We start from the raw sequence: 12,077 nt of genomic DNA, 5'->3' as shown, positions 1-12,077 counted from the left end.
GCGCTACAGTACCGGCTAAGGAACCCCCGGACGTCCAGCTCCAACACGTGCGGGTTGAAGACCTGCACCACGACCACGTTGGCTGCGCTCCACACCACGCGCTTTATTCCCACGATCCTTGGGTCTCCTTTTCCCTTCCCGAACGCCACGCGCAGATCCTCCTCCGTCTTGAACGTGACGTCATGCCTCCCCAACGCCGGGTAATCCTGTAAACACAGGACGTCCGCTCCCGATAATCCCAGTACGCCCTTCAGGATGACCTCTCCAAACCCTGCCCGATCCAGCTCCGTCCTCCTCGCCTCCGGGATCAGGTACCGAATAGCATATCTCGGAATCCCCTTCGTCTCCTCCATCAAATCCGCCATCGCTGCCTCGGGTAGTCCGATTGATAAGAACAGATACTACACTTGATCTTAGCCAAAAGGCCGAGAAGCGATACCCCACAACTGCACGGGGTGCGGCGGCCCCTCTAGCGACGCCCCCCGCGCTCACATGGTTACGGGGGGAGGCGGGGCCAGCAAAAGCGGACCGCCGCCGCCGCCGCCGCCGCCGCCGCAAAACAAAACACCACGACGCTTGACTTTGGACAGGCAGGTGCAGCTCCGCCGAAGCAGAGCTTCCAAAAATACCGTAAACTCGGGGCAGTTCCCCTCCACGGAAATCTTTAGTAAAAGGCGAAAGATTTGTACGAGATGAAGAGAAACCCGAGCGATGGCTGCCACAGGGCACGCCGGACGGAGAGCATGAACGGCGCCGGTCGTGGACGTGAGGGTGACTCCAAGGCGTTGCCCAGTGGCAACAAGACGGCAGTATCAACATCCCCTTTAAATTTAAATGTGTAAAAAAAAAAAAAAAAAACAAAAAAAAAAAAAAAAAAAAATAAAAAAAAAGAGTAAAAGGGCGGGAAAACCCAAAAGGGGCCGAAAAGGGAGGTGGCGCGGTTGGCCAAAACACCTGGCAAGGACTCCTGCTGCTGCGTCTGCTCTGCTAAGGAGGATTTCATCACAGTCAGTCAGTCAGTCAGTCAGTCAGTCAGTCAGTTCCACTGGGTTGGTTCTTTTCTTACACAGTCAAAGGAATGTGCACCGTTCCCGGAGTCGCTGCAATACCGGGTCGATGCGTGGAGCGGACGGAGCAAGCCCCTCTTCCGTCTCCCTGTTCCAAAAATCAGATTAATATATGGTCCTCGGGTAGAGGACGTATCAGATATTAAACTGATAAGAACAGATTTTTTTTTTTTTTTTTTTTTTTTTATTATTCACATAAGCCATAGCACACCACATAGAAAGACATTTGACATGCCATGCCACCACCACAGGGGGTGCTGGTCCTATGCGGCACAGTAGTCCCACCAGCCTTGAAAAACAAACACAAGATATAACACACAAAAGATACAGAAGGAAGTGAAGTCTAGACTAGAGGCTGTGGTAAAATGGGCACGCAGGCCCCAAGGAACCAGGTACACAAGTGAGCTCGGGCACACAGGCCCAGCCAAAAACAAAAAAAATGTCAAGACACACAAACACAAAACCAACACGTCCACCCTCAGTACACTTTTAATCCACCCCAACACAACCCAACAACAACAACATCAACAACCCAACACAACCCCAATCAGTCCAACATCCCAGTAGTCCTTTTCAAATTCCCCTCATCCCACCCAAGCAAGTCCCCCGAAGAAGGGGGGGAAGGGGAAGAAATCCCCTCCCTCACAGAGCCTGTCGACCCGTCCGACTCCTCCTCGCCACTAGACGCCGCCACCTCCATGGACCCATCACCACCGTCCTCCACCAGCAGGGCCTCGTACCTATTAGAGACGGAGACCCCGCCCCCACCCTTGCACCGGCGGACCGGAGTCCCCGGCGAACCACCTTCACTCCCGTCCTGCAGGGGGCGCTTCACTGCCCCCGACGCCTTCACCGCCGACTCAGCCATCTCCGCTTCCTGGGAAGCAGAAGCAGAAGCCCAGTCGTCCAAACTCCGCCCACCAGCACCAGTCACCGAGCGGCCATCTTGACTGCCATGCGGCCTAGCCGTAGCCGTAGCCACCAAGCAGCCATCTTGGCTACCTCGCTGCCCTGCTCCCGAACCACCAAGAGACGCCGCAGGCGCCTTCACTCCACTCGCTCTTGCCACCGTCGCACCAACAGGCACCGTCTTCACCCCCGCGGGCACAGAAGAGGCCCCCACCGGCACAGTGGGATCCCCCCCCTGGCGTACCAGCCGCTCCGCCTCCTGGAAACTCTTCCACCTGGCACAAGCCGCAGGCTGATGATCCTTCCCTCCACAATACTCACAGCCCTTCACCAGCGCCGACACGTAGCTCCTCCGCTTTTCACAGCCCCCAAAAAGATGGTCCGTCGCCCCACACAAAGAACATTCCCGTAGCTTCTTACAGTCCTTCACCAAGTGTTCCTTAGACCCACACCGCAAACAAGCCAGCACAGTACATTGACTCCGCAAGTGCCCCGCACTCCCACAACCCCAACACTCACTTGGCAAGTCCGGAATAACAATCCTCCCTCTGTCAGGCCCCAAACTGAAGGCGAAGGGAGGCCGCACCTGGCGATTCCCCTCTGACCGAAACAGCACGTGATACGTCCACTTCCCCGTCCAGAAGCCGTTGCTGTCCACGACACGCCGTCCCTGCGGTACCTCCGTGCAATACCGTCCCAGCCAACACCGAACATCCTCCTCCAGCACGTGGGGGTTGAAGACCTGGACCACCACGACATTCATCGGACGCCAAAACCTCATCCGTATTCCAAACTCCAATCTGTTGACTCGTAGTCCTTCCCCAGCCTCCTTCCACCGCCGAACCGCCACCAACATGTCCACCGGCGACCGGAAGGTTACGTCGTAGCCCAACGTCGACGGCAGCAGGCACAGCACCTCCTTGTCCGTTGCCCCCAGCAGCCCCTTCACGATCGCCGCTCCAAAAAGCTCCCTCGAAAACTCCTCCCTCCGCAGCTTCGGGATCCAAAACTGCATTGCATGCTTCGGCACCACCTCCATCACATTCGCCTCCGACACCGCCATCGCTGTCTCTGGTAGTCCACCTGATAAGAACAGATACTACACTTGATCTTAGCCAAAAGGCCGAGAAGCGATACCCCACAACTGCACGGGGTGCGGCGGCCCCTCTAGCGACGCCCCCCGCGCTCACATGGTTACGGGGGGAGGCGGGGCCAGCAAAAGCGGACCGCCGCCGCCGCCGCCGCCGCCGCCGCAAAACAAAACACCACGACGCTTGACTTTGGACAGGCAGGTGCAGCTCCGCCGAAGCAGAGCTTCCAAAAATACCGTAAACTCGGGGCAGTTCCCCTCCACGGAAATCTTTAGTAAAAGGCGAAAGATTTGTACGAGATGAAGAGAAACCCGAGCGATGGCTGCCACAGGGCACGCCGGACGGAGAGCATGAACGGCGCCGGTCGTGGACGTGAGGGTGACTCCAAGGCGTTGCCCAGTGGCAACAAGACGGCAGTATCAACATCCCCTTTAAATTTAAATGTGTAAAAAAAAAAAAAAAAAACAAAAAAAAAAAAAAAAAAAAATAAAAAAAAAGAGTAAAAGGGCGGGAAAACCCAAAAGGGGCCGAAAAGGGAGGTGGCGCGGTTGGCCAAAACACCTGGCAAGGACTCCTGCTGCTGCGTCTGCTCTGCTAAGGAGGATTTCATCACAGTCAGTCAGTCAGTCAGTCAGTCAGTCAGTCAGTTCCACTGGGTTGGTTCTTTTCTTACACAGTCAAAGGAATGTGCACCGTTCCCGGAGTCGCTGCAATACCGGGTCGATGCGTGGAGCGGACGGAGCAAGCCCCTCTTCCGTCTCCCTGTTCCAAAAATCAGATTAATATATGGTCCTCGGGTAGAGGACGTATCAGATATTAAACTGATAAGAACAGATTTTTTTTTTTTTTTTTTTTTTTTTTTTTTTTATTGCATAAGCAGATCAGATAAACCATACAGGACAATCCATACAGTTAAGCCATACAAACAACCAAACTAGGTCACACAACCAGCACAGAAAATCCAAACGGTCATCCTTTCATACATTATACGTACTAGGGCTGTACCGTGTCCCTCAGACTTTATTTAGCCCATTCACAAACCAACTGAAAAACACAACCCCATCACCAAACACAGATCAAGCCAGCTCAAATAAAGGAATCATCTTTGCCTGAAGCAACCATGCCAGTCGTCGCTTTCAAGTTGTCCTCGTCCCACCCTAGAAGAAGAGCCGGGGAGGCCCCGCCTCCAGACACCATCACAGAACTGGTCCCGGCCCCATCGTCCTCCATGTCATCGCTGTCCTCCGACAGGGGAGCAGTAAACTGGTACATCGACTGCACCGTGCACGACCGGAGACGACGCAACGGCGCCCCCTCCTGGCTACCATTTTCCAAGGACCTCTTCACAGCAGCTGGCACCACTCCGGTGATTACCTCCTCCTCATCGAAGGGGCAATCGGACCAAGACACAGGTGAAGCCCCTTCTGTCGAAACGCTCACCACACCATCTGAAACCGTCTCCTCGACCACAGCCTGGGGCTCAACAGCCGCAGGTCCAGGGGAACTCGCTGAACCGCCCAACCTCATCTCTCTGGCCACAGCCGATGGGGCAGCAGCCAGAGGCCTAAAAGAAGACATACTAACAACATCAACAGCCTGAGGAGCTGCGCACTGAGAGGAAACCTCCGGCGGGGGGGCAGAGGGCCTCCCAGCAGCAGCTCCATGCACACTCACCACCTGGTTCTCATTAGCGGCCATCTTAGCCACCACATGGCCACCATCTCGCCCAGGATCAGCAACCATCGAAGGAGTCCCCCGTGGGGGCATAGGGGACCCCCTTCCAGCAGCCGACCGCTCCTCCACTGGACCTGGACCCTTAGTACTCTCTGGACCCCCAGCATAACTCTTCCGACCTGGGCAGGCTCTAAACAAATGCTCCGAAGACCCACAAAGGCTGCATGTCTTCGGCGCCAAACATTTTGCCGCCATGTGCTCCGTTGAGCCGCAATGGCGGCACCTGGTCACAGTACAATCCTCCCTCACATGCCCGTTCTCCCCACACTTCCAACAACCCCCCGGCCTCCCAGGAACAAACAAGTATCCCCTGTCCGGCCCCAAAGCGAAGGACTGGGGAGGCGAAGCACCAACTTTAAAGCGAACTTTAAAACGTCTCCTTCCCGTCCAAAAACCCCTCGAGTCAGTCACTTTCGCACCCTCCCGCACCTCCACACAGTATCTCCCCAAAAAAGCAACAATGTCCTCCTCCAACACAAACGGATTAAACATGTGCACAAAAACATGAGTCTCAGATGAAAAAAGCCCCATACCCCTCAATAAATCCACATGCAATTTCTCTGTAATCCTCTTCTTCGCCATTTCAAAAAACATTTCCGTCCGAAAAGTAACGTCGAACGTACCTTGAGGCCGATACTCCTGCAGACAAAGAACCTCCCGCACTCCCAAATCCAAAATATCCAGCAACACCTTGTCCGAAAAGTCCTCTCTCCTCATGTCCTTCCTTCTGCTCACCGGAACCACAAAGCGGATCGTGTTCCTCAAACGTAATGGACCCAACGTCCCCATCGCCTTCCCGTCGCGTGCACGATATACTACACTTGATCTTAGCCAAAAGGCCGAGAAGCGATACCCCACAACTGCACGGGGTGCGGCGGCCCCTCTAGCGACGCCCCCCGCGCTCACATGGTTACGGGGGGAGGCGGGGCCAGCAAAAGCGGACCGCCGCCGCCGCCGCCGCCGCCGCCGCAAAACAAAACACCACGACGCTTGACTTTGGACAGGCAGGTGCAGCTCCGCCGAAGCAGAGCTTCCAAAAATACCGTAAACTCGGGGCAGTTCCCCTCCACGGAAATCTTTAGTAAAAGGCGAAAGATTTGTACGAGATGAAGAGAAACCCGAGCGATGGCTGCCACAGGGCACGCCGGACGGAGAGCATGAACGGCGCCGGTCGTGGACGTGAGGGTGACTCCAAGGCGTTGCCCAGTGGCAACAAGACGGCAGTATCAACATCCCCTTTAAATTTAAATGTGTAAAAAAAAAAAAAAAAAACAAAAAAAAAAAAAAAAAAAAAAAAAAAAAAAAGAGTAAAAGGGCGGGAAAACCCAAAAGGGGCCGAAAAGGGAGGTGGCGCGGTTGGCCAAAACACCTGGCAAGGACTCCTGCTGCTGCGTCTGCTCTGCTAAGGAGGATTTCATCACAGTCAGTCAGTCAGTCAGTCAGTCAGTCAGTCAGTTCCACTGGGTTGGTTCTTTTCTTACACAGTCAAAGGAATGTGCACCGTTCCCGGAGTCGCTGCAATACCGGGTCGATGCGTGGAGCGGACGGAGCAAGCCCCTCTTCCGTCTCCCTGTTCCAAAAATCAGATTAATATATGGTCCTCGGGTAGAGGACGTATCAGATATTAAACTGATAAGAACAGATTTTTTTTTTTTTTTTTTTTTTTTTTTTTTTATTGAACATAAACAGAGCGAAGCAGCCTTGAAAATACAACACACAGGAGATATACATATAATACACACAACACACAAAAGATACCGAAGGAAGTTAATTTAAGCTAGACTAGAGGCTGCCACCATAAACAATAACACATAACAACACAACGACCCAGGCACACAGGCCCGGCCAAACACAGCGAAAAACACACATGTACATGCAAAAAATCTTACAGGATACACAAAAAATCTTACCCACCCATAACACCTGTTTAATCCACCCCATACATCCAACCAGCACACCCACAACCACAGAGACACAGATACACAACCCCATCACTCAAAACACATCAACCCAAACCCATCGCCCGCTTTACGCTCTCCACGTCCCAACCCCCCACCTGAACAGTAGGGGGCGGCCTCTCCTCCCTCCCCGGCCCTTGTGCACTTCCACCTCCGACCACCGGGGGCGGAGCCCCCTCTGAAACCGCCACCGTCGTCTCCAACTTCTGCCGACTCACAGGACCTGCCGTTGCCCTCCCATCCACTAGAGGGCGCTTCACTGCCCCCGCCGCCGCCGACACTTCCACCATCTCCTGCTCCTGCGAAGCAGAAGCATCCGCCCAGCTGGACTCCACCGTCTTCCCCACAGCCACGACCTCTGACCCAGCCGCACCTTTGACCTTCGGGCGGCCATCTTGCCCGCCATGCGGCTTAGCGGTAGCCGTAGCCGCCGAGCAGCCAACCTGGCTACCCTGCGGCCCAGCCACCACACCACCAGCAGACACAGCAGGCACCGGCACCAACACTCCACTCCCGGACCCCGTCTTCTCCACCACCGGCACCGTCTTTGCAGGCCTCTGCTTCCCCTCACCCGACACCGCGGGAGCCCCCGTACCAAGAGCAGGAGCCCCCACAGCGCCAGTCACCACCCCAGCATAACTGCGCCGTTTAGCACACCCAGCAAACAAATGATCAGTCCCCCCACACAAAACACACTCCTTCAACTCAGTACAGTCTTTCACCACATGCCCCACAGCCCCACAACGCAAACATGACTTCACATTACATTCCCCACGTAAATGCCCCACACCCCCACACCCCCAGCACTCACTTGGCAAGTCCGGTATGAACACTCTCCCACGGTCAGGTCCCAGAGCAAACGCGTAGGGAGGCCGCAACACACGACCCCCCGACGAACGAAAGCCCGCAATGAAACTCCACTTCCCTGTCCAAAATCCATTGGAGTCCAAGATCCGCTGCCCATCAGACAGGTCCACGCAGTACCGCTCCAGAAAGCTCCAGACATCATCCAACAGCACGTGGGGGTTGAAAACCTGCACGATGACAGTGTTGGTCGCGCCCCACTTCGCCGCACACATCCCCGCCGCCACAGCTTTCCCCGCCGTCGTAGTCCACCGCCGATACGCCTCATTCATCCCCGCCAACGTCCGGAAGGTCACGTCAAAACAGGTCCCATCCACCGCTCCCTGCAGGCACAGCACCTCCTTGTCCGTCACCTGAAATATCTCCTTCACGATCTTCGCTCCAAAAACCTCCCGAGTCATCATCTGCCTTCTCTCCACCGGCACCAGGATTCGAATTCCGAACTTCGGGATCCCCGTCCATGTTTCAATGGCCACCATCGCTATCTCTGCTACTTGATCTTAGCCAAAAGGCCGAGAAGCGATACCCCACAACTGCACGGGGTGCGGCGGCCCCTCTAGCGACGCCCCCCGCGCTCACATGGTTACGGGGGGAGGCGGGGCCAGCAAAAGCGGACCGCCGCCGCCGCCGCCGCCGCCGCCGCAAAACAAAACACCACGACGCTTGACTTTGGACAGGCAGGTGCAGCTCCGCCGAAGCAGAGCTTCCAAAAATACCGTAAACTCGGGGCAGTTCCCCTCCACGGAAATCTTTAGTAAAAGGCGAAAGATTTGTACGAGATGAAGAGAAACCCGAGCGATGGCTGCCACAGGGCACGCCGGACGGAGAGCATGAACGGCGCCGGTCGTGGACGTGAGGGTGACTCCAAGGCGTTGCCCAGTGGCAACAAGACGGCAGTATCAACATCCCCTTTAAATTTAAATGTGTAAAAAAAAAAAAAAAAAAACAAAAAAAAAAAAAAAAAAAAATAAAAAAAAAGAGTAAAAGGGCGGGAAAACCCAAAAGGGGCCGAAAAGGGAGGTGGCGCGGTTGGCCAAAACACCTGGCAAGGACTCCTGCTGCTGCGTCTGCTCTGCTAAGGAGGATTTCATCACAGTCAGTCAGTCAGTCAGTCAGTCAGTCAGTCAGTTCCACTGGGTTGGTTCTTTTCTTACACAGTCAAAGGAATGTGCACCGTTCCCGGAGTCGCTGCAATACCGGGTCGATGCGTGGAGCGGACGGAGCAAGCCCCTCTTCCGTCTCCCTGTTCCAAAAATCAGATTAATATATGGTCCTCGGGTAGAGGACGTATCAGATATTAAACTGATAAGAACAGATACTACACTTGATCTTAGCCAAAAGGCCGAGAAGCGATACCCCACAACTGCACGGGGTGCGGCGGCCCCTCTAGCGACGCCCCCCGCGCTCACATGGTTACGGGGGGAGGCGGGGCCAGCAAAAGCGGACCGCCGCCGCCGCCGCCGCCGCCGCCGCAAAACAAAACACCACGACGCTTGACTTTGGACAGGCAGGTGCAGCTCCGCCGAAGCAGAGCTTCCAAAAATACCGTAAACTCGGGGCAGTTCCCCTCCACGGAAATCTTTAGTAAAAGGCGAAAGATTTGTACGAGATGAAGAGAAACCCGAGCGATGGCTGCCACAGGGCACGCCGGACGGAGAGCATGAACGGCGCCGGTCGTGGACGTGAGGGTGACTCCAAGGCGTTGCCCAGTGGCAACAAGACGGCAGTATCAACATCCCCTTTAAATTTAAATGTGTAAAAAAAAAAAAAAAAAACAAAAAAAAAAAAAAAAAAAAATAAAAAAAAAGAGTAAAAGGGCGGGAAAACCCAAAAGGGGCCGAAAAGGGAGGTGGCGCGGTTGGCCAAAACACCTGGCAAGGACTCCTGCTGCTGCGTCTGCTCTGCTAAGGAGGATTTCATCACAGTCAGTCAGTCAGTCAGTCAGTCAGTCAGTCAGTTCCACTGGGTTGGTTCTTTTCTTACACAGTCAAAGGAATGTGCACCGTTCCCGGAGTCGCTGCAATACCGGGTCGATGCGTGGAGCGGACGGAGCAAGCCCCTCTTCCGTCTCCCTGTTCCAAAAATCAGATTAATATATGGTCCTCGGGTAGAGGACGTATCAGATATTAAACTGATAAGAACAGATACTACACTTGATCTTAGCCAAAAGGCCGAGAAGCGATACCCCACAACTGCACGGGGTGCGGCGGCCCCTCTAGCGACGCCCCCCGCGCTCACATGGTTACGGGGGGAGGCGGGGCCAGCAAAAGCGGACCGCCGCCGCCGCCGCCGCCGCCGCCGCAAAACAAAACACCACGACGCTTGACTTTGGACAGGCAGGTGCAGCTCCGCCGAAGCAGAGCTTCCAAAAATACCGTAAACTCGGGGCAGTTCCCCTCCACGGAAATCTTTAGTAAAAGGCGAAAGATTTGTACGAGATGAAGAGAAACCCGAGCGATGGCTGCCACAGGGCACGCCGGACGGAGAGCATGAACGGCGCCGGTCGTGGACGTGAGGGTGACTCCAAGGCGTTGCCCAGTGGCAACAAGACGGCAGTATCAACATCCCCTTTAAATTTAAATGTGTAAAAAAAAAAAAAAAAAAACAAAAAAAAAAAAAAAAAAAAAAAAAAAAAAAAGAGTAAAAGGGCGGGAAAACCCAAAAGGGGCCGAAAAGGGAGGTGGCGCGGTTGGCCAAAACACCTGGCAAGGACTCCTGCTGCTGCGTCTGCTCTGCTAAGGAGGATTTCATCACAGTCAGTCAGTCAGTCAGTCAGTCAGTCAGTCAGTTCCACTGGGTTGGTTCTTTTCTTACACAGTCAAAGGAATGTGCACCGTTCCCGGAGTCGCTGCAATACCGGGTCGATGCGTGGAGCGGACGGAGCAAGCCCCTCTTCCGTCTCCCTGTTCCAAAAATCAGATTAATATATGGTCCTCGGGTAGAGGACGTATCAGATATTAAACTGATAAGAACAGATCCTTTTCCTTTTGGAAAACTTTTATTGTCACAAACTCATGTTTTGCATTACATTTTGATTTGTTTTGTTACATTTCATGGATTTTCTTTGTGGTACATTTTCATTTTTCTTTCATCATTTCATCACATTATCATCACATCACATGGTTTTCATTCTTTTCACATTTTGCATTTTCATTTCACATTTTACATTTCCATAATTTTTCACAGCACATTTTTACAAAAATAAAATCATTTGTCTATAAAAGCCATTTTTGTTTTAAAACTGTGTCTGTGTGTGCAAAGTCCATGTGTGTTTAAAAGTTCATGTTTGTGTAAAAGGATGTTAAAAGTCCACGCTTTTAAAAGAGTTCCAAATGTAATAAAATGCAATAAGAGTCAATTAAAAGGTCTCTGTTGTGCCGGACCGGGGTGAGCCACTAACAAGAGGCTCCACCCCGCTCTCCAGAAGAGCGAGGCAAGCGCGGATGCGCCCAGTGGAGGTCCTCCCCTCCGCCCGCTGCTCCGTCCCGTGATGGTGATAGTGGGGGTGCGTCGGCGGGAGCCAGCAGCCGTGGGGGGCGGGAACCTTCTGCTTGAGCCCCCGGCCCCCTCCTCCGAATGGCGACGCGCGGCGCCTCCTGCCGCGTAGATGTCGCCAGCCGCCGTAACGCTGGCAGGGGCACCGTCACGCGCTTCCCCACCAGCAGGTTGCGGGAGGTCCACAGTGCGGCTTTAAAGCTGTTTAGGGTGAGCCAGAGCGCGGCGAAGTCGGCGGCTGGGATGGTGGTGGCGCCCTGGCCCACCCCGCTGACCACAAGCTGGTAGCTTGGGGGGACCTCCCCTGCTGGCAGGCTCGGGCATTGCAGGGGGCCGGTATCGGCCCACAGGTCCCTCGCCACGCCGCACTCCCAGAGCAGGTGCCGCACGGTCTCAGGTTGGCCGCATCCTGGCCGCGGGCAGGTGTTGGTTTTGGCCATGCCCCGGGAGTGCATCACGGCTCTGACCGGGAGGACCTCATGGAGCGCCATCCACGCCAGGTCCTTCAGCTTGTTCTGGAGGGCGGGGTGGGCAGCGTTCCTCCAAGCCTGCTTGGCCTCACTGAGTGTGAGGCCGGGAACGGGGCTCACTGCTTCCCGGTCCTGCACAAGAGAGACAAGAGTTTTTGCATTAGTTAAAATAGTGACATCCTGCCCCTCTAAGTCCAATCTCATTAAAAACTTTTTGATAAAAACATATTGTGGGGGCAGGTTAAAAGCAACTGGACGTTTAAGATCTGTTTTTAAGACTTTCAGCTTTCTCAGGTACGACCCCATCCAGAAGCGGGCTAGGGTCGCTGTCTTACTGTCTCCGGATGGGGTCGTCGCATACTTGATGTGGAGGGCGGTGAAATGGGCTCCTAAAAACAGGTGGGGGTCCGGGAGGCCCTTTCCTCCATTTTCGTGTCTTTTTTTCAGGACCTCCCTTCTGAGTCTTTCCCACTTGGACCCCCACATGAA

At 54.4% G+C, this 12,077-nt stretch overlaps 9 non-coding genes and 5 pseudogenes across 9 annotated transcripts; all 14 read right to left on the bottom strand.

Annotated features, from left to right (window-relative positions):
- Nucleotides 1-306: 306 nt before the first annotated feature.
- On the bottom strand, nt 307-437 carry LOC121684382 (annotated as a pseudogene).
- A 161-nt stretch (nt 438-598) lies between these two features.
- Nucleotides 599-712, bottom strand: LOC121680968. The gene has a single exon (XR_006021894.1). It is a non-coding gene; the product is annotated as a U5 spliceosomal RNA (small nuclear RNA).
- A 363-nt stretch (nt 713-1,075) lies between these two features.
- On the bottom strand, nt 1,076-1,271 carry LOC121683986. The gene has a single exon (XR_006022987.1). It is a non-coding gene; the product is annotated as a U2 spliceosomal RNA (small nuclear RNA).
- Nucleotides 1,272-2,938: 1,667 nt separating this feature from the next.
- Nucleotides 2,939-3,111, bottom strand: LOC121684579 (annotated as a pseudogene).
- A 161-nt stretch (nt 3,112-3,272) lies between these two features.
- Nucleotides 3,273-3,386, bottom strand: LOC121680963. The gene has a single exon (XR_006021891.1). It is a non-coding gene; the product is annotated as a U5 spliceosomal RNA (small nuclear RNA).
- A 363-nt stretch (nt 3,387-3,749) lies between these two features.
- LOC121684223 lies at nt 3,750-3,961 on the bottom strand (annotated as a pseudogene).
- Nucleotides 3,962-5,813: 1,852 nt separating this feature from the next.
- Nucleotides 5,814-5,927, bottom strand: LOC121680958. Its single transcript, XR_006021889.1, has one exon. It is a non-coding gene; the product is annotated as a U5 spliceosomal RNA (small nuclear RNA).
- Nucleotides 5,928-6,291: 364 nt separating this feature from the next.
- On the bottom strand, nt 6,292-6,496 carry LOC121684103 (annotated as a pseudogene).
- Nucleotides 6,497-8,308: 1,812 nt separating this feature from the next.
- Nucleotides 8,309-8,422, bottom strand: LOC121680955. Its single transcript, XR_006021887.1, has one exon. It is a non-coding gene; the product is annotated as a U5 spliceosomal RNA (small nuclear RNA).
- Nucleotides 8,423-8,786: 364 nt separating this feature from the next.
- On the bottom strand, nt 8,787-8,977 carry LOC121682895. The gene has a single exon (XR_006022662.1). It is a non-coding gene; the product is annotated as a U2 spliceosomal RNA (small nuclear RNA).
- Nucleotides 8,978-9,138: 161 nt separating this feature from the next.
- Nucleotides 9,139-9,252, bottom strand: LOC121680946. The gene has a single exon (XR_006021883.1). It is a non-coding gene; the product is annotated as a U5 spliceosomal RNA (small nuclear RNA).
- A 363-nt stretch (nt 9,253-9,615) lies between these two features.
- Nucleotides 9,616-9,806, bottom strand: LOC121682884. Its single transcript, XR_006022661.1, has one exon. It is a non-coding gene; the product is annotated as a U2 spliceosomal RNA (small nuclear RNA).
- A 161-nt stretch (nt 9,807-9,967) lies between these two features.
- LOC121680937 lies at nt 9,968-10,081 on the bottom strand. Its single transcript, XR_006021872.1, has one exon. It is a non-coding gene; the product is annotated as a U5 spliceosomal RNA (small nuclear RNA).
- Nucleotides 10,082-10,446: 365 nt separating this feature from the next.
- On the bottom strand, nt 10,447-10,622 carry LOC121683521 (annotated as a pseudogene).
- Between the last annotated feature and the right edge of the window lie 1,455 nt (nt 10,623-12,077).

The sequence above is a fragment of the Alosa sapidissima genome, chromosome 1 (genome assembly GCF_018492685.1).
Source record: "Alosa sapidissima isolate fAloSap1 chromosome 1, fAloSap1.pri, whole genome shotgun sequence".
NCBI lineage: Eukaryota > Metazoa > Chordata > Actinopteri > Clupeiformes > Clupeidae > Alosa > Alosa sapidissima.
The sequence above is the reverse complement of the archived record's forward strand: the minus strand, read 5'-3'. Positions and strand labels throughout refer to the sequence as shown.